This window comes from Epinephelus moara, chromosome 22, assembly GCF_006386435.1.
Source record: "Epinephelus moara isolate mb chromosome 22, YSFRI_EMoa_1.0, whole genome shotgun sequence".
Lineage (NCBI taxonomy): Eukaryota > Metazoa > Chordata > Actinopteri > Perciformes > Serranidae > Epinephelus > Epinephelus moara.
The window spans coordinates 31,370,866-31,398,258 of NC_065527.1; the positions used below are offsets into that span (position 1 = coordinate 31,370,866).

Below are 27,393 nucleotides of genomic sequence, written 5' to 3' on the forward strand. Positions count from 1 at the left end.
CTTAAAGTTGGGGGACTGTGTGAAGAAATGGTTGTAATTCCTACACGGTTCATACTACATTTTTGAAAAAAGCCTTAAATGAAAGCTGAGAGTCTGCACTTTAAGCAGGTATTCATTGTTTCATTTAAAACNTAGTTTGTCCAAATACTTATGAGCCCTTAAAGTTGGGGGACTGTGTGAAGAAATGGTTGTAATTCCTACACGGTTCATACTACATTTTTGAAAAAAGCCTTAAATGAAAGCTGAGAGTCTGCACTTTAAGCAGGTATTCATTGTTTCATTTAAAACCCATTGTGGTGGTGTACAGAGCCAAAATGACGACAACTGTATCATTGTCCAAATAATTATGGACCTGACTGTACTTTACCATGACTTCTTGGACATAATATACAATTTTTTTGTTTACTGTTATAACTTATACTATGACTTATTTATTACTTTTTAAAATACATTTTATGACATAGTGACTTTTTAAAGTTTTGTAACTTAACTATACTATGACTTATTTTGAGATATTTTAACATGACTTTTTAATTTACTTAGACATACTATACTATGACTTTTTAGCCGCGTTTCCACCAAAACACTTTCTATATGGTACCTTTGAAACCAAAAGTAACCCCTCAGACATGGTACCTAGACCCTAGTGTTTCCACCACAAACAGTACCCTTAAATGTGGGCGGGGTTGTTGTCACTCACTGCTCCATCCAGCACTCACTGTACTTCCTCATTACTGGTGACACAGATGGAAGTCTGCATCTTGTTTATCGTCCACAGAATGAGGCTGCACGCCGACATTTTCAGAACAAAATATAACAGGCTGCACTGAGAGTCTCTCTCCATGGGATATTTAAAAATAGCGGGTTTGTGCATTAGTCCCTCTAAGGCAAGCTCAGGGCTTTAGTGTTACATAGCCTGCAGAAATGATGCTCTGCAATGTTTTTTTTTCTGCGAGTGAGGATTAGAATGTATGCAGTTCACATAACCCGTTCAAAATTAATACATATAAAACGCTTGAAGATCCACTAACTATTAAGTGTATGTCATACAACAACTAAAGTGATGGTCAAAGTTGTCACGGTGTGTTGATGGAATCACGTTGTCAACTCATGCATTAAGTAACATTACAAGTAAACGTTCCACCTCAAAAATCCCGGCTCAGTGAATGAAGTTACTTTTTCTCCGACTCCAGCTGCTGCAAGAGGCAGCAAAACATCCTTTCATTTTTTAGTTTCAGTTTACTAATAAAACTCTCCACAGTACAAATGGTGGTTACATGAGCCTCAAAACCAGCCACAACTCAGCTCACAAGAAAAATACTTTATGCCATGCAATATCATGACTTTTTTTATGGTGAATGTTTTTTTGTTTTTTTTTATGAATTATACTTTGACTTTTTTGGACGTATTTTACAATGATTTTTATCTTTGAGTTTTTTGAAATACTGTGAAGACTTTTTAAAAAATGTTATATTCTGTACTCTGACATTTTACATTTTATCGCAAGATATTTTATTATTATTAGTATTATTATTGTCATTATTTTTGTTTGTTTTTTACTTCTCATGACATACCATACTGACTTTTATTTGGACATAATGTATTCTGGATTTTAAAGAAGAAGAAACAACAGTGACCAAAAGAATGAGATGACAAAAACAAGACTCACCCTTTAAGAAAGGGGAGCTCTGACCTCTGGAGGGAGTTCACAGTAGAGCCACGGATTGGGCATGTGATGAGCACCCTCCAGGGCACCTCCCTTTAAAGGGGGTCGAGGGGTACACTCAGAAAACCCTGCAGAGATAAAGTAGATGCAATAAATTCTTTTAATCAATTTACATTGTTTTGGACTTGATATTCAGTTGCATACAGTCAGAGTTAATGACTTTAGTTGTTCTTTTATCTCAGACATGTGTTAGGATGTTACATACCTTGACATGTTTCGGCGGAAACTTCAGCCTTCCTCAGAAGTGTCACTTGGTGGTGGTTGTGACGTGTCTTTATCAGCTGATCTGTCAATCAGCTGATATTAGGGAGGCGTGACCATCCTGTCAGCTTTGACAGGACGATCACGCCACCTGCTGTCCGTCCACCGCCCCTGATCAGCTGATAAAGACGCGTCACAACCACCACCAAGTGACACTTCTGAGGAAGGTGGAAGTTTCCGCCGAAACATGTCAAGGTATGTAACATCCTAACACATGTCTGAGATAAAGAACAACTAAGTCACTATCAGAAACTGATGACATAATGACCATTGAACTATACAGTCAGTGTATTTGGAGTGTCCAGTACTGTCAACATGGTAAATTTGAGGTCATTGTCAGGGATTTAGTTACCTGAATCTGAAGTAAACAAATGCATTTTTTGATTTACATATTTCGGGGATTGATCTTTAAAATGTAAATTATCACTCATGTATATTACATTATGTACAGCACCTTTCATGTCAGAAACCTTCCTGCCCTGATCTGATTTTATGTTTTTCCTTTTCTTTTTTTATTCCGCAGCATCAACGTTGCTTCCCCCCACCGTGGAGACGACATGGAGGACAACACGTGTCAGTGTTTCTCAGTTGGTGGGTCGGGACCCAAAGATGGCTGCAGGAAGCTCAGAGTCACAGCTCAGATGGATGACATGTTAACTAAAACGACGGGATTGTGCCTTGCCTTTGGGTCCTGATGCAGCTGAGAAGCACTGAGACGATGGAGCTGAAGTAACGGACAAAGCATCAGGATGTAGTTTGTTTCTGCTAATGAACTGTGGGGACCAATCGAACGTGCATGACGACTCACCAAACGTCACCACGAGAGTAAGTTCCAGTTCTGCTCCTGTACAAATAACAAGACTTTTATTTTGGTGAGAATGACAGGGCTTTTATTTTGGCCTTTTATGTCATTTTTCTTACAAAAAAAATAAAAAATAAAATGTTTTTAAAGTAAGAGGTGAGACCTCGCATGGTTTTCTCATTAATATAAGGTAACTTTTTTTTTTTTTTTCAAAATAATGGACCATTTTCTCAAGGGAATGTCCTCTCCCCACACAGTGAAACCATTTTGCTGTTCTGAAATTAAAAAAAAAAAGGTTTTTAAAACCATACTTTTTTTCTGTGACTAGACAACTCAGATTAGTGCCATGTTTTTTTGTAAATCAAAAGAAATCAGTGCTGGAATGAATTCCACGTCTGCGTTTTAACTTTTTGTATTTTTTTTTATTTTTAAATCTGAATGACATCTAAATATAATGGGGACTGAATCCATTATACTGTTATGAGTTCTTTTGAATATGGTGATAATTTCCATGTTAGCAGGTGTTTGGGTCCATTCAGTTTCAATGTCATCAATTCAGTTTGTGAATTTACCTCCAAACATACAATTCACTGAAGGATGGAGGAAAAAACAGACACTAACTCCTTAAAGGGAAAATCCACCCTGAAACTCCTCATTTAAGAATTGTTGCATTTTATAATGTCTAATCAGAGTTATTATACTCGACATAGTGGACTGAATTATCCCACAATGCAACTATAAAAGTCATGTCAGTAACTTAAGACTTATTTACCTTCATGAATACACAAGAAATGCTGAAAACTTCAACTAGAGCTCGACTGAAATTTGCTTTTTGAGGCTAGCATCAATATTTAAAATTCCAGTGACAATATACTGGCTTATATAAACTCTTAACATACATTTATATAATAAAAAATCCTTAGATTAAGTTATTAGTAATTTATAACACCTGCAGGACACTAGTGTTATGTAGAAATTCCGAGACAGCTAGTACTATGAAATTTAAACATAAAATATCTATATTGCCAGATGTGACTTTTGTCCTTTCTCACAAAAAGAAAACCCAGTTGTTAATGTGATGCAAGGCAAAGCACAGTCATTTTCTTTTTTATTATTAATCTGCCAATTGTTTTCATTTGGCCCAATGAATGTCAGAAAAATGCTGATCACAATATCCCGGAGAGCCCGAGGTGACACATTCAAATCACTCAGCAGTCCAAAACCTAGAGATTCAACCTATAGTAATAAACAATAGAAAAAAAATCATTAACAGCAGATGTTTGCCTGAAAAGTGTCTCAAAAGATCAATCAATCAATCAATCAAAACTATTGCTGATTGATTTTCTGCTGGTTGATTTTAATTGACTAACTATTTTAGCCTTAAAGACATGTTTGTTGTTAAAGCGCCTCAAACTGCAACGTGCAGTTCAATCACTGCAAACTAAACATTATACCCTTCATGAGGGATTTATGTCAGCACTGAATGCTGTATGGACTGCATTGCTTTTTACTACTAAAGTTATTTATCAAACACAAATAGATTAAAAAACAAAAACATTCTTGTGTTCCAGCTTCTTGAAAATGAACATTTGCTGCTTTCTGTTTCTTTTTTTGTTTTGATCACAGTAAATATTTCTCTTCTTTTTTTTCCCCCTACTGTTGGTCCATGTTATGTAAAGATGTCACTCTGGCTCTGGGAAGTCCTGATTTTTTACTATTTTCTGATAAATAATCAATCAAGGCAATGAGGGAGTAGATTATTCAATATTTTATAATATATATTGACAAAATAATTAGTTGAGGCAGTAAAGGGCAGATTAATCAATATTTTAAAAAATATCTAATGTCTTGTTTTGTCTGACCAACAACCCAAAAAAAAAAAAAAAAAATCAGTTTATAATGATATAAAACAAAGTACCTGAGAATGTTTTATTAGATTATGTTAGTTTTAGCAGGGTGTACCTAGTTAACTGGACACAGAGAGTAGTGTCAAACTCATTTTGGTTCATGGGCCACACACAGCTCAATTTGATCTCAAGTGGGCTGGATTACTGAAACCACTGCATAAGAACCTATAAATGTCAACCCCTTGATTTTTTTTTGTCATTCTAAAAGGGTCATCCATTTAGCAAACAAAAAAGAAAGAAAGTTTTTCCACATTCAGTCAGTCTACTACTCACATGCATTACATTTTTACATAATTGTCCACTGCAGTGGAAGCTATTGAAGAAACAGGTTAAGTCATCCCCTGCCTTAAAGTCTGAAGTTTAGTCAGTGCCTCAGCAGCAGGGTTCCACCAATATTGCTTTAAGGTAGAAGTCTGATACAGATTCTTTTGTACTGAAGCTGCTGGTTGACAATGTTTTGCACAATGTTTATTATCTTTAAATATGAACACAGTAAGCATTCATAATTATTTCAGAGAGCTGTATTCTGGTCAGGGTGAAAAGGCCTCTGAGGCAGTATTTACATGAAGTATCTACTCACTGTTTAAATTGCTCCTGAAACCTCTCAGCCTTTACATTTGCATCAACATTAGGTCTGTAAGGTCATCTAGAGGGCCGGATTGGACCCTTTGGCGGGCTGGTTCTGGCCCCTGGGCCATATGTTTGACACCCCTGGAGTAGTCCTTGACATATAAATACCAGTGTAAATGCTTACTGATGTAATCAGGCAGTTGTGAGTTCAGATATATAAGCACGTTAGCATCAGATTACTTTTTTTTTTAATTTAAGTTTTTTATTTAGTTTTTTTCTATTTGAAGAACATCAACACAAAAAACCCCCAAATACATACATGTACATTCAAAAACAACAAATACATAGCCACTCCTCCATTGTTTTGATTGTCTCTCTCCAGAAAGGTAGAACTAGGGGCCAGGCCCATATTGCATGGATAAAGGTGCCTTCCTGCCTTTACATTTCCAACAAAGATTATTTTCTGAAGAAATTATTATTTTCTACCCATTTTGATGACTAACATTGTTGAAGTACCATATAATGTATACATTTTCCCTCAGCTTCTCTTGTAAAAAAAAAAAAAAAAAAAAAAAAGGCAGTTAGATAAATGATGTGTTTTGAAGGTGGATTTTTCCTTTGAGCTCTGCATTAAAGCTTTGATAAGATTTTTTTTTACAGATGTTGGAGGTTGTTACAAACCGAACTTCATTCATTTTTTAGACACTTTCCCAGATCACTTCTTATTTGGGTCTTTTTTTAAACAAGCAGATTTATTGATCGACTTGAAAGGGAGATGGACCCAAAAACTGTTTGTCCTTGTCCAAAAAAAAAAAAAAAAAAAGAGTAAAAGGCATGTGTGCTCTACTTCAGGAAACAGGCAACTTTACCTCAGTCAGTTAAGCTACAAACTCGGTAAGATTGTGACATTTACACTTTTACGACAGTTTTCTTTTTCTAGAGAATTCAATACTGTATGCATGAAAATACGAGTACACAATAATAATTATGTCTTTTCAGATGGCGTTACTTTTTTTGTTTTTGTCCTCGCCACCAAAGTAAGTGAATCACTTTGTAAAGAAAAAAAAAAAGAAGACATAGTTATTAGTGCGTTTCTTTGCTCAAATACGGGTTAACTAGTAAAACAATATCTTTCAGGTTTTCCACAAGAATTACAGACGATATTTTAGGGATGAGAAACCACAAGCACTTGGCTCGGTTCCACGGGAACTTTTTAACTTTTCATATGTGGGGTTAAAAAAAAAGACAAAGAAATAAGCTTTTATTTTGCTTTTCTCTGCTCTCTCTTCCTGTGTTTACTGAACCGTGTAGGACTCTGTTAGGATATGCAAACATCAAAGAACAATCAGTGGGTGGAGCGGTGGTTTGGGTTTTTTATTGATCCTTATATGAGCTCTGTAAGTTACGCCTTTCTGCCATTCTTTGACATGCTTTAATAGCCAACAGTTTTTAGTAGTTAATTTATTTATTATATCTGGACTTTCATGGATATCTTTTTTTGTCTGCAAGCAAAAAATAAAAAGTGAAAAAAAAAAGATTGATTCAGTTGCTTTTTTTGTTTTTTAGACTCACTTTAACGTGTGGGCAATGTTTTGAATATATCGGACATATCTAGAGCTATTTAAGTTTTGTATTTTTTATTTTATTTTTTTTTTTCCCCCCCCAAGTCATTTTAGTTTGTTAGTTTCCAGATTGGGTTTGCTGGTTTTATTAGTTTTATTTTTTATTTAATTTATATTATGGTATTTGTCAGTGGCAAGATTTAAGAAGTTCAGAATAATTATTACAATACAAACACAACACACATTTGACCAAATTTACAAAAACTAATACTAAATGTATTTCCTGAATATTTTTATTTTACAGTTTTGTAAGTACGCAATACCGTTTCAGTTAGTTTTCAAGAACACAAGGGAATTTCTTCAAATTTGGCACAAATGTTCACTTGAACTCAAGAATGAACCAACTGGATTTCTGTGGTAAAAAGTCGAGGTCAATGTGACTGTGCATCTGTCTCATATTCGTGAACATGATATTTTAAGAACACCTTCAGGAAATTTCTTTAAATTTGGCACAAAGGTCCCCTTGGACTGAAGAATAAACAGGTTAGAATTTTGTGGTCAAAAGTCAAGGTCAGTGTGACCTCACAAAACATGTCGTTGGCCATAACTCAATAACTCATACGCTAATTATGACAAGACTTCACTCAAATTGCTAATAGGATAAAATCATGAAGTGATGACATTTATATCCAAAAGGTCAAAGGTTCTCGGGAAGAGAAGGGGAGACATTTAGTCAGATACTGAATTGGTGACACTGATCTTGAAACTGTGCTGATTGTATAGATCTTCTGTGTGTGAAGCGTTCATGTTTTCACAGACATGGATATAAACTGTAAGAGAAACTTGACTGGAGCACGGAGGCATACAACCACAGGGCTGTAATTCTGGTTTTAAAAAATGTGTTTACACCCCTCAAATAGGGAAGCAAAAACAGTATTTGCTTTGGTACAAGACCCAGTACTGTTCCTGCATTAGTATCATTTTATTTTTCATAACATTTTAAACATTACTCAGCTTCAGTTTGAACTTTTGGTTATAGATCCAACATGCTTCTGTGTAAATTAATTCACCTGATGGGGTCCAGCCAGCGTTCAGCTCCTGTCAGGTGGAAGGGGGAGAGGTCACATGACATGCACATCCATCCATTCAGATCGACTGCAGGCTTTTGTAGATCCGGCTGTCTCTGACTTGATCTGAAAACAGCAGAAAAAAACAAACAGTTGAGATTCTGCTCTGACTTCATTTAATCCTACACATTTTCACCAACAACTAAAAAGCACCAAGTTTTAATCAACAACTTATCAGCTTCAAATGGTGCAAATTATCTGAATCTTATCAGATGAATTGATTCCAATCAGTTAGCAGGAAATCCTGTTTCTGATGTTTAACACCAAAGTCTCAAACCAAAGAGGAGGAATGAGTTTTCTTAATGTTGTTTAGAAGAAAATGTAGATTTCATTTGAGTTGTTCAGATTAAACACATTTGGTTGTAAGCAGACTCAGACTAACATTTAGTCAGAATGTGGTTTATTTTTTCAGGCTGTACTGGTGCTAGAAACCCAAAATACATGTTTACATCATTTAATATTTAAAAAACACTCATACTGTGTGTGCCTGTCTTCACCCTCTGTCTGAAATGTTTCATTTTAGTGCCTGTCTCTTTAAGCACCCCCTCCTGAAAAAGCCCATTCTGCTCTGATTGGTCAGTGTTTACAGGTCTTCCTATCTTGGCATCTCTGCAAGGTCATAGAGTGTAGCAATTATGAGTCCTAGAACCAGGAAACGAGTTTGCATTTTTGCACTCCAGGTTACCTTGTCTTGAAATCAGTGGGTTTTAATGCCTCCATATGTCCCATTCTTCTGAACGCAGTAGCTCAAGAATGCCTTGAAGGAATTCCTTAATATTTGGCACAAACATTTACTTGGACTCAGTGATAAACTGATTAAGTTTTTGTGGTCAAAGTGTCAAAGGTCAAGGTCAGCATGACCTTGCATCCATCTTATTCTTGTGAATGCAATATTTCAAGAACAGCTGGAGGGATTTTCTTCAAATTTGGCACAAACATCTACTTCACTGGCTTCATGTTAAATATCGCACTGATTTCAAGATTCTGCTCACCTTTAAGGCCCTTCATAATGAAGCCCCTCATACCTGTCTGAACTCCTTCATATCTACCCATTCCATTTCAGAACATTACCCTACTGAACAAAACATGTAGGCATCATAAACGTTTGCCACAGAGCTTATTTTCTGCAAGAATCCAAAAAAAAAAAAAAAATCCATAGGATTTTTGACAAGAGAACCAGGGCAACGCTAACTTCCTGGTTGGCCAACAAAAAATCCCTGCACCACTCTACTGCAATTGGGGGACTGACTAATGGAGAAAAGCGCCACTTTCTACCATGAAAAATCACTTATGAAGCTTCTAAACACAACTGGGCATGTTCCAGCAGGAATATGATCTGAAGTTGGAGATAAATTTACGTTAGGGACCGAGATTACATGTTTCCTTGATGTTAGCATGTAGCTACATGTCATCCAGTCCTTCATGAAGTATTCATTCAGGCTCCTACACAGACACACGTGACGCGAGTTGACAAACCCCCTCCTCACCATGCTGGCTGTGTTTACAACATAGGACTGTTGGGGCGGGTGTAAATCGAAACGAACCAATCACGTCTTGTCTTTTGACAACTGACAAGTGGCTCAGCCTCACACACCTCATCCCTCTCCTCGCATCACTGTGCCGCTGACAGCGGCGCTGGCCTGTGATTGCATTAGCCTGGCCTGCCTGTTGGGAAAAAATGACAGGCAGGACAGCAGGCCAATCACAGCTTCCCTTTTAAGACCTTTCTCCTTCAGCAGCTCTTTCCACCTGGGAAAGGCTACCCCAATGTTGACACTCGTTGTTTGAATTCACCAGTCATGTTGCCTTTTTGATTCCCTTTTGCGCTTCCTTGGCGACGAGGATTCCTCTCCCGTGATGCTGCATATGCATGATCCTGCATTATGCTCAAAGAGTGGGACTTTGTTATGGTGCAGTAGAGCCGGGGTAGTAGCGAAGGGCCTCTGCTCCTCTGCTTCGGCTTCTCAGTCTTGCAGCGCTGGCCTGGCTATCAGCGAAAACACCGAAGGCGGGGCTATTCCCTGGTACTGCTATATGTCCCTTGCTGGCGGGTGTATTTTCAAGATGGCGGAACATTATGGAACCCCCCAAACGACTTACAATGTACAAACAAATCCGAAATTCTACTTTCACGAGAATAAGCCAGATTATTGGTGGAGGTAATGATACACCAATAATGACATATTTATGAATGCAGACATCGATTTCTGCCAGTAAACAACTGAAAACGCTACACAATGTCCCTTTATAGAAATCAGTCGCCAGCTAATGTTAGCTCGTCTCAAAAGTAGAAAAAAAAAAAGTTGAAAACAGTATTCAGAACGGTCTGCAGCTTGAGGATTTTGCTCAGTGATTACTTTTTACATACATTTACCTCGTCATTAGAAACTTTGACCACGTTTGATATAAATCTCCCACACTGTAACATTAAAAATATCAGGGGTTCTCAACCATTTGTAACTTAAGGCCCACTTCTTATTGTATTAAAAAAGTTTCAGAGGACCACCTTCCCAAATATACAATTAAAAAACAGATCATGACAAAAAAAAAAACAGATAAAAAATAAACCAGTTTGTTAATATGTAATATGTCAGCTGTTAATGTTGACTTTCTGTTGTGCCTGAAGCCCGTCCCTTTTTCTGAGGAAATATTCCTTTGTCTTCCCAACACGTCCTGACTGGTTTAAGTTTCTCTGGAGCTTTGGTGGTGTTAATGCCTCATCTGACAGGATTTCACCACAGTCAACACACAGCATCACTGCCTGCCATTAGAAAGCAAATTTAATGCATTCAGGGTCATATTTCCACACCACACACACTAGAACTTGAACTGGCGCAGGGTTTTATCCCACATCACTTTTTCCATTTCAAAAACCCATCTGCTTTGAGCTAACAGTGGCAAAACAGATATGTTTCTACAGTGTTTCATACAGAATATTTGCGTTGGGGTGGAGCTGCTTTTCTTTTTTTTGCCTGTTCGTCCTTGTATATCAGTCTGTCCCCTCTCTAAAATAGGAGGCTGTGAATGCAGCGCAGGCGGAACTTTTTTTTTCCTCAGCAGCCGTTCGAGGAGTTTAGAATCGTGAGTGGATAATTGGTCAGTCGATCAGATCAGAGCTGATCAGATCAGGCTGACAGATGAGGGGAGCAGCTGTTCGTAAGCGAAAGCAAACTTTAAGATCGAATGGTTCTTAAAGAATGGTTAAGTCTCACTTTCACTGCACCTGCGGTTCTGCTGCTCTGTCTGTATTTGCTCTGCGCTGAGAGAATGTGGAGCAATAAATAACCGAACGCTATATGTGTTCCAACAGTGCGCCTAATGAAAGGTTCCAAAAATAGAAATTCTAAACGTGGTGGCAGATGTTTAAATCATGTGCCGCTACAACAAAATGAATGTGTGGGAGACCCTGCTCTCCCTGATGATGTGTTGTGATTGACACAGTGATTTATTATCACATTATTGAGCACATTTAGATATATAAATAACTGGCTTTGTAAATTACCAAAACAATACATTTTTAATTGAATCTAACCAATTTGCAGTATCTCTACGCTCCACTGTACCGTGCTGTGATGCTCACAAGTGGACCAGGGCCCACTGGTTGAAAATCGCTAATAAATACAGAAAAACATTTTAACTATTCAAAGTTTAGGGTGTCGCCAAATTTCATGTTTTAGAGTCAAAGAACAGTCAAGATATATTTCATAAACTATTGTGCGGAACAAAGAAAAGCCGAGAGTCTTCACAATTAAGAAGCTGGAAATGGAAAATTTTGAAAAACAACTTAAATGATCAATTATCACAATAGACGAATTTCCTGATCAATGACTAATCGTTCTGATCTATCTCTCCAAGTCTCTAAGTTATCTGCTTCCTCTCAGTCACAATGGACAATATGAATATCAGTTTGTGCTGCCCATCACATTTAAAGATTTTATCAGAAAGGTGGATTTCAGTTTAAAATGTAGATCAAAAACCCAAAAGTATAGGAATTTTCACAGGTTCGTGGATGCTGCGTCAGAAAGTGACAAATTAAAGATTTTTTAACTTTTGTAATGCCGCTCGGAAGGAAACTTAAGACTTATTTTATGGTAACCAAAACTGAAGAATAAATGTGAACCAACATCAGTTGTTTAGGGATAGGGACTGTTTGGGATCAAAATGTTTATTTTAATATAAAACATGACTTTTATGGTAACTATCTGCTGTTTGTTGGTGGGTTTTCTGGTCAATTTTGTGTGTCTCACTCTGTAAGTACACTGCACTGATTCTCATCATGCCAAGTTTGGAAAAACTTTTTTTTTTTTTAAGTATATTTATTAAACGGACTTCAAAGCAAGTAACAGACATTACAGATACTCATTGCAGAACAGAAGTCTGACATTTTTCTGGAGTGTTACATTTTTCAACCCATAAACAAACATGGAAACAAGCAACACATCACGAACCAGTCACCCCGAAATCACCCTCCCACCCACCCACCTTCCCAAATGTCTTAGTCCGTACAAATCGCACTTTCTTGAGTGCCAGAAGACATAAAGAAGAAAAGAAATTAATTAATTAATTGATTGATTAAAAACAGATAGATAAAAAAATAAATAAATAAAGACAAGGGTATAAAGAGTTATTGAGCAAATTAATTGTCTAAGAGTTAATATAGGAGAGAAAGGAGCCCCAAGTCTTGTAGAATCTTTTCACAGACCCTGACTGTGTACTTGATTTTTTCTATATGGAGAAAAGACATTAAATCCTTTAACCAAAACGCTGTGCCAGGGGGGTTAGGGCTCTTCCACTTTCACAATATGTGCTGTTTGGCTGTGAGGTTATCGCAACAAAATCAGCTTGGTATTTAGTTACCCTGCCTTCAAGAGGAGACACACCAAAGATAGTGTTTAGGGGACATGGGTTTAGGGGAATCTAAAGAACCCCAGAGAGGGTGTCAAAAAAATACGACCAAAAGGAATTGAGCTTTGGGCAAAAGAAAAATGTGTATCTACTGGGGGGAGAGAGCACCTGATACAAGATTCGTCGGTACCTGCAAATAATTTCTTCAACTTGAAAGTCGGCCTGATCTGATTGAATAACCAAGCACATATACAAGAGGAGATGATCCTGAGCAATGCGTCCCTCCACCAGTTTTCGTTCAGCTTAAGCCCCAGCTCCATTTCCCATGTGTCCTTTAACCAGTGGTGAAAGAAGAAGATTATAAATTGATGAAATATTGTTTTGAGAGTCTAGGGGAGTCATTGTATTCTGTAAGAGTTTTCTCAGGCAACTTAAGGTGCTGACACACCAAACATCAAAGAACTAGCGGCGAAGAAAGCCAACTGTTGCGTCTTCTACGTCACCTCACGTCGCCCTGTGTCAGTTGCATTTGAACACACTACACAGACTACATCCAACGGCCAAGTAGCACGTACACTCTGCGCCTGCGTGAGAGAGAGAGCGGAGTGACAGAGTGGTACATCCTGACAGCCGAGCACTGCAGCACCTCCACGGACTATTACATTCAGACGGTCGCGGTGTTTCCTCCGCAGGCTCCACTTCACTCAGCTGCCCAATAAACCCGCTGCCGCTCCCAGCTAGCCACGGCTCTCTGTCTGGATTCAAACGGAGAGTTGGGAAGCTAGTGGAGGCTAACTGGCTGTGTTTCCCTCCAGTCATGCTGTGGCTAATATATATATATATATATATATATATATATATATATATATATATATATATATATGTGTGTGTGTGTGTGTATATATGTATATAATTATAATTATGCTCCCAGCTTGCTCCGGTTTGTTATTCAGGTTAAAGAGAGAAGAAGCAGCGGGTCTGTGGGCAGCTGAGTGAAGGGGAGTCTGAGGAGGAAGCACCGGTCAGCCCCGGTTTCACTACAGGCAGATTCACTCAATACAGGGGCGAGGAAATAAAACCTGAACAGCCAATCAGAGCGATCTCTTTCACAGACTAGCTCCGCCTCCGATTCAACATGCTCAATCGGCTGAAAAGCCGCCGGCGCCGACACCGAAGAGCCGACTGTGCGGGACACACCGCAAAAACTAGACCGACAGACGCTCACTGACGGCCCAACTTTGGTCGACGGCCGACCGTCAGCTTGGTGTGTCAGGGCCTTTAGGAAAAGATGTGAGGTGAGTTCTTGCAAAGTTCAGCAACTGAAAGTACTATCTGAATATATCGCGATCTGCCAAGCCAAATTTAGCTACAAGTGGAAAAACGTTTTTGTATAAAACACACAAAGTCCCATATGGATTTCCGCCATGCCATGAAATCTTGCTTAAATGGACAATTTTCATTGAATTTGCATTTCCACTTGTCCTCCAGAGTACAGTGACTGCTAGCAGGGTGTGGAACACAAATCCTGATTTGCATGACGTTTATGTGAGAGGTATTTGGTAAATTATTTCGAGACTTTACAACGCAACGTCAAAAAAAAAAAAAAAAGAAGAAGCCTGTCTGAGCTGCATTTTTAAGACTTAAAAAAATGATTTAAGACATTTAATACCAATTAAGGCCTTATTTGTAGATTCATGAATTTAGTGCCTTTTATAGTTAAAGGATCTGGGGGAACCCTGGTAAAGCACATTTACTCTTTTACTGTACTCTATTCACCATTTCCATTTCATAGTACAGTTTAGTGTTGTCAAAAATGGCCATTTATCGATACACATCAATGCTGAATTTTCTGCAGTAATCAATAGCCTACACCGGTACCAGCTGCACTTTCTCACTCTCTCCTGTTGTTAATGTTTAAGACGAGTGCTCTTCTCTGCTACTAACCAAGAAAAGAATATCTCTGAGGAAAGAATAGGGAGTGCTGCACTGGGTTAAGGCTCTGTGTGGTTAGTTGTAAAAAAAAAAAAAAAAAAAAAAAATCAGGTGCTCTTCAAGGATGGGGCAAAGATTTTTAAAAGAAAAAATAACAACTAGCCAGCTCACTCAGTATAAAGGTCCATGGTACAGGCAGGTAGTCCAAAATTGCACCTGAAGCACTCTGTCTATAGTTAAAAATCCTTTATCACTACCAACATGTTTTGAGAGTCTTCTTCACCCTGAAGCTGTTTTTTTTATATCTAAAATAACATCTTTGTGAAATAATAGCCTTGTTATATTTATCTTTTCATAAAAATTCAAAATTTTATGCCCTCAATGTCAATATTTCCTCAATAAAAATCATAATATGATAATATATATCATAGAACAACAGCCCAGAAAGGTTATTATATTTCTGTACTTTGATTTATGACAGTACATTTTGAATGCAGGACCTTTACTTGCACCAGTATTTTTACTTTGTTGTTTTGCTCTTATGCTTCAATAAAATATCAATACCTCCACGGCTGGTTGTATTTAAATTCAGGCCACAGTCGCTGAAGCAACCTTTGCTCCATGAATTGTTTGAGGGCTGACCTTCGACCTTTTACACTGGGACTTGTTTTTAAATGCTGGGTTTAAAAACTTCACTCTGCATCACATCTGTTAAATAGCTCACATGTAGCACAGATTTTTTCTTGTTAAAAAAATACGTGTTTTTAAAAAAAATGTTTGCAGGAATATTCACCTTCCTCTAAAAATTTTAATTTAGAACAGAAATCAAAATATCAAAAATGTAAACATTTCACTTCTGCAGTTTGTTTCTCCGTAAACACACAGCAGCTTCGTTCCTGTGATTCCCACACTGAGCCTGTATTTTTAATCCTTGGTGACCCGCCTCAGTCATTCAAGGTATTCAGCGGCGTCGCCAAGTACGCCTGGTGAAACGCCATAGAAACCAGCAGCACCATAGAAACCAGTCTAACCAGTACAGGAACATAGTGTTCTCCTTCAGATCCCAACCACTGCCTTTGCATAACTCACTCCACCTTTTCACCAGTCGGTTAAACATGCTGAGCTTTACATTTGGGTACTTTTTTTTTTGGCTTTTTAAAAATTAAACTCAACAGATTTTGGGGTGAATTCGTCCATGAGGTTGCCTGAGACATTTTTTGGGAGCCATGTTGGGGTGTTTTGGCACGTCTGTGGTGAAATAAGAGGTTTGTGTTTTGTTGCTTCTTCCTCCAGCAGATGGCAGTGTGAGCTCAGACACCCGCCTCTCCTGATTCTACTGTACATCATGTAAAGCTGGTCGGGGTTAGGTAATACACCATTTGTTCACAGATCTGGGCATTACCCAGCCTTCCTGGAAGTTCACTGGCTGGAAACACAGTGGCACTCTGAGTTTTTTTTCTCCTGATTTCTCTGCCTCTCTGTGAGTGAATGAAACATCAGGGGAAAAAAATGTTGATTCACGTCCTTCACAACACCGAGCTCTGCCCCATTTTGTGGCGTCGGGTCTCCCTCGAAAAACACCGGCTACATGCCGCAAATGGTCTGGCAGAGGCCTCCGTGAAAACACAAGCAGACCGCCGGCCTAGCAGGAAATACAAGTTTGTTTTAAGGATGAAATAATAGAAAGAAAGAAGAAGAAGGGACGGCAGCTGAAGAGTTAACCTCCACAAGACCCATCTGAACCAGGGGTGGGACCTGCTCCCTTCCTAATCAGAGCAGAGAGAAAGGGATGAAGGGGGAGGACCAGGAGGGGGGGTGATAGAGGGAGGAGGAGGGATGAGGAAGAGAAAATTAGAGTCGACACGAGTGGTGTGACGGGCCGAACAGAGGCCGTGTGAGGACAGCCGAGAACCCTTTCACTACTGACCTACTTCCACAAACACACACACTAACACGTGTACACAAGTGTGTGTGTGTGTCTATATGGCAGGTCGATGAGGACTAAATCTCGTGTTTAATGCTTCACACACACACTCCATAACACACACATCTTGGCATCACACTCTGAAAAAAGCGGTTCTGTATACTGAACCTTTTTAGGCACATATATATACAGAAGTACTCAGATCTGTTACTGAAGTAAAAGTATGGGTAGAAATACTCTGTTACACGTAAAAGTCCTGCATTCAAAATTTTAATCTCGTAAAAGTAGGAAGGTATTAGCATCAAAATATACTTAAAGTACCAAAAGTAAAAGTACTCATTATGTTATCAGAATAATCTTTTAATATTGGATAGTAATTATTGATGCATTAGTGAGTTCAACACAGTACTTGTGAGTAAATGTACTTGGTTACATTCCACCACCGCATACATGTACAGAGGTGTAAGAAGTACTCTGTAAGTAATCTGTTACTTAAGTATTAAATCTACTGGGTAGAAATAATTTGTTACAAGTAAATGTACTGCATTCAAACATTTACTTACAGTACAAAAGTATTGGCATTAAAATATATTTAAACTATAAAAAGTACTCATAATGCAGAATGACCCATTTCAGAAAAATATGATATGACATTATTGGATTGTAATTATTGATGCATTGATGTGTTTGTCTTTATTGTAGCAGCTGGTAAAGGAGGAATCAATAGTCTTATAATAATAATATGATATAGTAAATATCATATAATAGCAATAATATTAGAATTTGTTTGCTAATTATTTTTTGTATTATTAATCTGAATCTGCAAAATAACTACAGTTATCAGACAAATGAAAAAAATTACAATATTTCCCTTTGAGATGAAGTGTAGCAGAAGTCAAAAAGCATCAGAAAATGAAAATACTCAAGTAAAGAGCCTCAAACTTGTTCTTAAAGGAGCTATATGTAAGAAATCTAAAGCAAATAGTTATAAAATCATCCTAATATGTCACAGAGACTAAGGAATAATCACCGACAACAATAGTACAGCCAGAATATTCGCATTTAAAAAACATTTTTACAGTCTGCAAATCATGTTTATGTTTTGAATTTGTGTTTTGGCCTGTTGCGCCACCCACCGCCGTAAACCAGTCACGCAGGCTGTAGAGTCTCAGCATCAGTTACAGTTACGACTGAGCTACAGCAGCACGGCAAGCAGCATTAGCAGTGTCCCAGTACATAGCATTAGCAGCTAGCTCCTTCTCAGCTGTATCCCGGCAGCAGCATTAGCAGTGTCCCGGTACATAGCATTAGCAGCTGTCTCCTCCTCAGCTGTATCCCGGCAGCAGCGTTAGCAGTGTCCCGGTACATAGCATTAGCGGCTGGCTCCTCCTCAGCTGTATCCTGGCAGCAGCGTTAGCAGCAGAGAAGCCGGACTTGCTCGAATGGTCCGCTGGAAAACCAAAGATCAAGGACGCAGCGACGCGGCCCTGCCACGGCAGCCGCCCATGGGCAAACAAATCAGTCTCCAGCGTGCTGCTGTCCAGCAACCTCGAATCTGTAGGGGAGGGGGGGCGGACACGACTCGTGGCAGTATTTTGAATTTGAGTGCAGTAACCGTTTTGGCCACATTCTTACATACAGCGCCTTTCAGTACAGTACTCAACATACTTTCCACCACTGCAAATATATTAGTAAGCATTTGAAGGTTATTTTGTGGTAGATCACAGAATAAGTTTCCATCGAAGGTAGAACTTTCAATGAGTAATCTGAATCCTGCATGGGAATGGCAGACCCCACCACTGCCAATAACAAACAAAAACAGTAAGTATATGAAGTGGTAATGACAGAGAGTAAATGCATTCATAGACTGTTACAGAAATAGAGATATATAAATAAAAAAAAGAGAAACTGGCATGTTATTTCATGAAAATTTTGAAGATTTTAACTTTAAATAATAAAAACCACAAGAAAATTCAACAGCTAATGTTTGACATTTTTGCATAGAAATGAATGAAACAATCAATTATAATAGTTGATGATTAATTTTCATTTGATCAACTAATTGATTCTTCATTCATTTCTATCAACAGAGTGATATTACTTATATTTTTCCTTTTTTTCTTTTCCTCTTTACCTATTTTTCATTGTAAAAAACATTGATCAACATTCGCAATAAACTCAATAAACTATTTAAATATTTACTATTTAAATCACAGATTTCACACGCGTTTGAGCCCACCACAGGAATGTGTGGAATTTCGTTGGTTTCATTTATTGTTTGTCCTGTCCCAGTGCAAATTTTTTGACGTCCGTGGTCCAGTTGTGGAAAAATCAAACGTCCCAGTACAATAAATCAAACACACCTCAACCGCTGTTTCTGAAGTAGACGTGCATGCACAACCACGTACTGCTGAGAGTGAAATCCCTGATTGTTAGCTCTACGCAGCTTGTTCAAGCTGTTCTCTGTGTTGTTGAAATTAAACAAAATAACATGGAACATATCTGCTTATTATGCTACTGATTTTAATTGGGATATTTTTTGATGAACTGAATGACATTTAACGGAGTGTTGCATGTCTCAGAAGACTGGGCTCATAGGAGACCACTGGACTCTCTCCTAGGGGAGGGGCTGAGGGAGAGAGGGAGGTGTCCGGAGTCCGCACAAAGCTCCACACGGAGCACGGATGGTTCAGAAGCAATTCGGAATGAGTTAAAAGCAGTTAGTAAACAGACAAAGTGGTGTTTAAAACTGCATATATTGCTAGCAGATCTATTTTATGGCCTCAAGTGCAGCCGTGACTGGTTCTGAATGTGGGCTTTAGCAGGTAGCCGCTCTCTCCTCTTCCTCATCACCCCCTCGCTCTGAATGTAGGCATGGACTGTAACGCTATATGGCGTATACTGCCCCCATCAGCTCCGGAAGAGTCATAATACTGATTCTTACGCTGGTATTGGTTCTTCCGGTTTTTCAAAAAAAAAGTTAGTTTCGCGGGTCTTTTTCATCATGGAATCGAAAGGTATGGCGAGTATCGGCTCTCATGACATCACTAATTAAGATAGGTAATGTTTATATAGAAAAAGTGTGTATTTGTGTAAAATTTGTGGGAGTGATACTGGATCACAAAATCAGTTAGAAACCTCAAATAAGTCACATTCAAACAAAGCTGGCACTGAGCATTGTAGCTATGGAAAAATCAAGACACATACTGGAGCATAACTCACTATATATCATCTACTGCTCACTCATTTTACCACATCTTAATCACTGTGTGGAGGTCTGGGATAACACCTACAAAAGCAGTTTATATACATTACACATATTACAAAAAAAGCCATCAGGATTGTACATAACGGTGGATATAGGGAGCACACTGTTTTCAAAGTCACATGCATTGAAATTCGAGGACTTGGTTAAATTCAAAACAGTACAAATAATGTACAAAGCAACAAATAAAATACTTCAGGCAATACTCCAAATGTTTTGTGACAGAGTGGAGGGATATAATTCAAGAGAAAAATTAAATTAAAAAAAACAAAAAAACCATTGTGATCGTACAACCTTGATAAGTGTGTATTGCAGTGTGTGTGTGTGGTGGATCTGTGGAATGGGTTAGATGAGGAGTTAAAGGGAAAGATTAAAAGGGAAGGTACTATAGAGCACTTTAACAAGATGCACAGACACAGTATATGGGGGCTATGTGAGGTATGCAGATGAAGATGGGTGCTGCTGATCTGGGCTTGGTTGAGACGGGTCTGCATATCTAATATCTAAGACTTTGTTTATCTATCCATAATAATGGTTGTAAATAAGTTTGGGATAGTTGTTGGCAATTTCCTTTTTAAATGAGACATGAATACTGAGAAGGGGGTAGGATTATATTAGTGTACACTTCTTCCTACTCCTTTTTGAGCATGTCTGTTGATGTTTTGTTTGTTTTGTTTTTATTTTGCTCAAAATAAAGTCATTCATACATTTATTATATTTATTCTTATAGGTAGAATACATTAATTTATGAACATCATGTAAGTGCCTGTGAAAAGTTGCAGAAGGCCGCGCACCATAAAACTTTGTTGGCCCTTAGAGAAAAATCCTTCAACTACAATGAAAACATGTTAAAATGCAGGGTTTTTAGGTTTTTACACCACAGCAGTGATAAGCAGAGTNGAGATACATTTATGTGCTGATTGCAGATAGTTGCATTGAATAGTGTTTTTTTGGGCATTTATTGCATTATTAATGTGCCTGATATTCTGGAAACCTGCCTGTGAGGTTTTGGTGACGTGTGCGCACTGTCCGCCGGTCAGCCAAACTCCGCCTGCACTGACAGTAGACCTGGTTTCAGCCGGCGAGCTTTTAGCGCACCTTTGGCGAAGCCTTTTGGCACGAAACTGTCACTGCGCCAAGCTGGATCTGTCGACACCTCCCCCTGCTGCGCCGGCACACCCATCTCAGTGCACTTCAGTCTGCCAAACTACCAAACTGAGCGCGCCTCTGGTTGCGCTGCTCGAAACTAGCTCTGCGCGGGGTTCGCCACCCTGCGCTGCACCGGGAAACTAGAGTCCATTATGTCTGTTTCCACTGTGAAAAGTTGTGGATGGTATCAATGGAACCGCTCCATACCATCTCCATCTTTGGTCCCCCTTCTGTTGGGGTACCTAGCACACAGATCTGGTACTGAAAGGTGGAGCATTGGTAAATAGCGGTCACTCGGAGAAAAAAATAACTTCATTTACTGGGCCGACTACCATCAACTTTTAAGGTGGAATGTTAACTTGTAATGGGATAAAGTCATTCATACATTCATTCAAGTACAGCGCTTGAGTAAATGTAACTGAATACGATGATTCAAAGAACAAAAAGTGTATTTTTCTGTTCAAATCTAACATTTTACTTTTTTAATTTGGTGGATTAAACTTTGGGGTTTCTCAAAGAACCTTTTTTTGAGAGGTTTTTTAAGAGTGCAGACATCCTGGCCATGCTTTTCTCTTTTTTTTTCCCTCTCCTTTTTTTTCAGCCGATTACGCAGCAAAGAATGAGCGAGCATACAGTGGTATAGGCTGAGAGAGAGAGAGAGAGAGAGAGAGAGAGAGAGGGAGAGAGGGCTGTCTGGTGCTGCTGTGGGTCAATCTGAGGACAACTCTCCTCTCTTCACCTCGTCCCTCCCTCTCTGTCCTCCCTCCTTTTCCTATAACCTCTCTCTCTCTCTCTCTCTCTCTCTCTCTTCCTATACCCCTGCACACAAACACACACACACTCCCCTCCTCCCCCATCTCCTCCCCTCTCCTCCCATGCGTCTGCAGCTTGTGCCCACAGTCCCTCTGCCTGCTCGGCCTACATATCTCCAAACGCCTGGATGACTGGCTGCACGCAAACCCAACTGCAGCGACAACGCATAGCTTTTTATATGCAGCTGTTCAGGCAGTTTATTCATGCATTCATTCATTCTTTTCTATTATGAAACACAAAGACAGAGAGAAAGGGAGATGGATAAAAACTGTGCAACTGTCACAGCAATATATATATATTACACTGGAAAATTAAAATTCAGAAAAGTCTGCTTTAAGGTCGCTGCAGGCTGACACACTGTAGATTCTTTCAGGTGTATATGACAACAGTACTACCAACAAAATAACAAAAAGTGCTATAAACACCATGGGAATATTATAAAGTTGCCAAAGAAAATAAAAAAGTGCTTCAAGTACAAATGTCTCAATAAAGTTGCCATTTAGAACCACAGCAGTAAATTCTGACAAGATCTAGGTAAGAAGCCACAGAAAATACTCAGGGGTGAAAGAAGACCTTTTACTTAAGTAAAAATATCATACTCTGCCACAAGTCAAAATTCCTTAAAGCTGCCCTGTGGAGTTTTTACATATAAACCAATGTCCGTTATACTGCCAAACGAGTTATTAGGATGATCATTGAACGCATCTCCACCACACAACAGTCTCTGGTTTGCTTAGAAGCGCTATTGCCTCTTAGGAGCGACATTCCCGCTCTGTCGCACAGGAAATGACGCATTTGACGTAGAGTTCAAAGAGCGCATGCGCAGTTGGAAATGTCGGAGACGACGAGGCTAGCAGAGGAGCTACTGAAAGATGTCTGAAAACCCAAAGAAACGGCCCAGGAAAGCTTCCGAAGCCTATGGGGCTGGTCCCGCTAGTCCTCCCCAACCTCCACGACGTTCAGAAGAAGGAAAAAAGGCAAAACGAGAGAGTGACAAACGCAGAAATCAAACCAGGTAACGATAGGTGTAGCTTTTCCACACTGGAGAGCACTAAAAGCACAGCTGGATTTGAGGGCAGACACGGACCTCGCCTTGGTTCTCCTGGACAGGTTGGTAATTATTAGTATTATAACTTTACTCTATAATGTTTGATAATGTTTTTACGAGCCTGGTTGGTTTCAGGCAAGCCGATGAGTGCATAGGCATGTACGACCACAAAACTCCGTTGACCCGGTTGAGGGCTCCAGACTATTTCACAAAATTGTGCTCAAGCACATAATAATGTCCTTCGGTCATTTACAGGACAACTGAGCCAAGTTAGATTGTGCCCTAAAATATCTATATTTTCATAAACATCTCTGAGCATTAGCCTCCTAGCGCGCTATCGCAAAGTTAGCTTTTCTTTTCTTTTTTTGGCTTCGGGGGCTGCATTGTACAGCCCATTACCTGGTAATGGACAGACTACAAACTACTGTTACGGGGGGGGGGGGTGTTGCGATGCGGGAGTGTCACTCGTATTGCCGACGTCATCGAACGGCGCACGCTGACTGTTATTGTTGCAGTACTCAGAAAAACTCGGCAGATGGCGCAAATGGGCAAAACTCCACAGGGCAGCTTTAAGTAAAAGTACAAAAGCATTAGTATCAAAATATAAAAGTGAAAAAAGCAGAAGTATTCATGTTATTTTGTAGTATTATTATGAATCTATAAAATAACTATAAGAAACAAATCACTAAGTAACTAATAAATACTTAACTAGAAAACGCTTCAAAATCATTAAAAGGATACAGTACTGAGTAGAGGATATACATTTAGATGCCAGTTTATTAGGTACACTTACAGTAGCTAAAACTAATGCAGCACTGTTATAAATCCTCCTTCATGAACATTACATACAAATTCAGTTTGGTACATATTATAAAGCTATTGTACTAGCATACATTAGTTTTAGGATTAGGGCAGCAGTAGCTCAGTCCATACGGACTTGGGTTGGGAACCGGAGGGTCGCCTGTTCAAGTCCCCGTCCGGACCAAAAATATGGAGCGTGGACTGGTAGCTGGAGAGGTGCCAGTTCACCTCCTGGGCACTGCCGAGGTGCCCCTGAGCAAGGCACCGAACCCCCCAACCGCTCAGAGCGCCTGTCATGGGCAGCCCACTCTGACATCTCTCCACTTAGTGCATGTATAGGTCCAGTTTGTGCATGTGTGTGTTCGGACCTGTGTGTAATTGACAAACAGAGTGAAAAATTGAATTTCCCCTCAGGGGGATTAATAAAGTATATAAAAAATTAAAAAATTTTAGCAGCTGTAAGTGTTTCTAATAAACTGGCAACTGATTGAGTAAAATGTTGTTAATTACAGGAAAAACATAAGGTATTAAGATACAGAATAAAGTTTGGGTCTGAAGCACAACTTCCTTTAAGAATGTAAATTCCTACAGGTAAATACTGTACAAACTGCCATCAACTACAAATTTGTTGCTATAAACAAGCACTGATCTTATTGGAATACCAATCTTAGTAAATTCAGCCATTTTAATCACACAAACTACTATCTATATGTTGCAAACTGCATCAACAATGACCAATGAGCTCTCTCGTTTCACATTGGACAGCTTCATCCATCTCATCTACACTTTTGTGTTTTTGTGGCCCTGGGCTTTCAACCAACTCCAATGTAAGCTCTTCTGCGTCACTGTTAGAAGTAGAATTCCTGGTAATCTGTGTGGTTTGTGTTTCCACCGCACCTCAAAGTTCCGGAAAATTTATTCAAATCAGGCTGATGACGTAGATGATTCGGCATGTGCTTTTTGGCTGGTAACATGGTAACATCAGAGGCTTTGAATGGATGTTCTATTCTATGGCTCTGGGTAACATTAGTGCTGGTAGAGAGAGTTGGGGCTGTTTGTCTCAGCCAGCAGCTAAGTTTAAAAGTATTTTAAGATAAGTGTCAGACTAAGTTAGTCTACAGACAGACAGCTGTCATTTGAGCTTATTAGTAACAATTCACTATCAGCTGAACTAGTGTGCTGTCTAAACTAGCGTGTATGACATAATGTTAGTGTCGGTGGATGAGAGACTGTGGACGGAGCACATTGTATATCGCTGTCTTTACATGTTCATGCTTGCAGAACACATGTATTGATTAAGTATTGGCTTCTTACTCGCTAAGGTTTAATTGCACTTACATTAACGAGTGTAGCTGCTGTCAACTCGAGTCATTTTAGAGTTATCTTCACTTCGTTTCGCCGCTCGGCTGATTACCGTGTCGCGAAGGCGCGTGTGTGTCTGTGTGGATGTGTGTATGTGGAGCCCCGGCACAGAACGCAGAGGAGAGGCTGTAGGATGATAATGAATTAAACCAAAATGTGTAAAAGTACCGATACCGTTAGCGCTTATCAATACTACGGTCTTTGATAATTTAGTCCTACCCCCCTACTAGGTAGTTTGGGCTTGAGGGATAGTTTTTTCCCCAGGTAATTTCAGTGGAAATGCGCCGAGGTTTTTCAAAACCCCGGGTAAATGAAAAAGGTTCCTGTGTTGGAAAAGGGGCTGTGGTCGTTAGTCAGTTGTTACTCAGTCTTTAGTGAGTAGTCAGTAGACAGTAAAGCCTCCACTAAAATAGCATTTTAAGTCTTGTGTGTGATTTATCCTTCAGTGATTTATACTTCGGGATTTATCCTGGCTTCATATGAGCAGAGAAAATCTCTGCTCGTCGCTAGGCTAATTTATACAATGTAAAATGCCATAGGCTGTAGGACTGTCAACGGATATTCTAAATACGAATTTAGATTTGAATTTGAAAAACAAAATGGACCTTCGAATGTGAAAATTGATATTCGATTGTGGAGAAAAAAAAAACACCACCACAGCTGTCCTCTTTGCGAGTGGGCGTTGGCCTGGGCCGCTGCACTGAACGCACTGCATAAGGCCACACCGCCCATGGAAGTGCTGCGAAGCGCAGCGCACCGAAATTCTCGCGCGAGCCGGAGCACTTCCGTTCACATCAGACGCGCATTTCTCCACGCTGGTCGACAAGCGGTTCTGCTCCCAACTGTTGTCTCCGTCACCCAGCTTGACACATTTGCTCGCGCAGAAAATAGACCAGACGCCGAAACAATCACTGCAGGGCGCGAGCCAGCCACAGAGCTGCGCAGCGCAGCCGGTGTGGATGACACAATCAGTTAACATGGGCGGCGAAAGGAAACTGTCTTTGCTTCGAGGCTATTCGCAGCGCTTCCGCGGGCAGTGTGGCGTGACGGGTCAGAGAGGGGGGGCGAGCTTGATGTCCGCGGTTGTTTATAACGTAATGTTATAGATAATTGTTTTATGTGTTTTAATGTGAACATATATCATGAACATCATATATTTAATATGAACATCATTTTTGAGCAATTTTGACAGCCCTAATAGGCTGGCGCTAATAACGTCAGCATGTTGTATTTGTTTGGAAAACGATTATATTCGACATTTTAAGACTTTTTGGCTCTGAACCCCATCATCTGGTCTATTGTGGGCCTGCTACACCGTTTGCCTGTAAGAGGACTGTCGTAGCTAACATGCTGCGGTGATAAGAAAACTCTTTGTTGCACAATTTGCACACAAACATGCTCTTATCCAAGCTGCCATCGAGAAGTTATTTTTTTATTTTTTTTTTTGTAACTTTCCGCCCAACAAGCCAAGCCATCACTGTTCACCAAACCTTCTTGTGCACCACCGTCACTCAATGCATCCTGTGCATCTTCTTCGCGGCTGGCAAACAAACTTTAGGTGCATTACCGCCACCTACCGGGCTGGAGTGTGTGCATCAGTGTTACCGGTGTGCCAGAAATTAGGTAGTCTCGCTCACTGGACCTTTCTCAAGAAAAGAAAGGTCTGGCTGCGCCGACTCTCACTTCAAGATTGGAGAAAAAAACGCCCCGGCTTTTTTAATTTCTTTCATCCAATCACAATCGTTCTTGGCGGTGCCACAGCAACGCTGCGCTTGAAAACTGCTACACAACCGGAGGTGGTAGGGCGGGACTTCAGCGGGTGGCTCGTTCCGCCCAATGAGAGGCTGATCTATGCAGCGAACTTCCGCCCACACGTTATTTTTTCTGTAATTAATTAATCGAAATTAACGTGTTAAAGTCCCAGCCCTAATAATATGTATACATATATATATATATATATATATATATATGTATATATACCAAACTTAAATGTATATTGCCTTTCATATTACAACAACAACAAAAAAAAACATTTCATGGAGTTCTGCAGGTTTTCATTTGGGATCACTGCTGAAAAGTGTAAAATCTGCTGAATCCGTTTTTGGTCTGAACATGAGACACTCATTCATCAGTTGTAAATCAAGTGAGTTATTAGTCAATCACAATCTTTTCTTAACCCTGAGTTGTGAGTTGACCCTCCTGCGACAAGATACAATGCCAAAGGCTGACCCTGGCATTATTATAGTGACGCCTGAGGCATCTGCATCTTTTTTCTTTTTTTTTTTGAAAGAATATTACG

At 39.5% G+C, this 27,393-nt stretch overlaps 2 protein-coding genes across 2 annotated transcripts in view; one reads left to right on the top strand and one right to left on the bottom strand.

The window, feature by feature from the left end:
- The window catches only part of LOC126383945 (zinc fingers and homeoboxes protein 1-like), a 29,129-nt gene extending 22,317 nt beyond the window's left edge, over positions 1-6,812 (top strand). Inside the window, exon 8 of the mRNA XM_050034711.1 lies at positions 2,511-6,812. The gene's annotated coding sequence lies outside the window, so the exon portion shown is untranslated. The remainder of the gene's footprint in view (positions 1-2,510) is intronic.
- Positions 1-27,393, bottom strand: part of LOC126383971 (collagen alpha-1(XIV) chain-like) — an 849,933-nt gene that overhangs the window by 497,231 nt on the left and 325,309 nt on the right. The gene's annotated exons all lie outside the window — the stretch shown is intronic.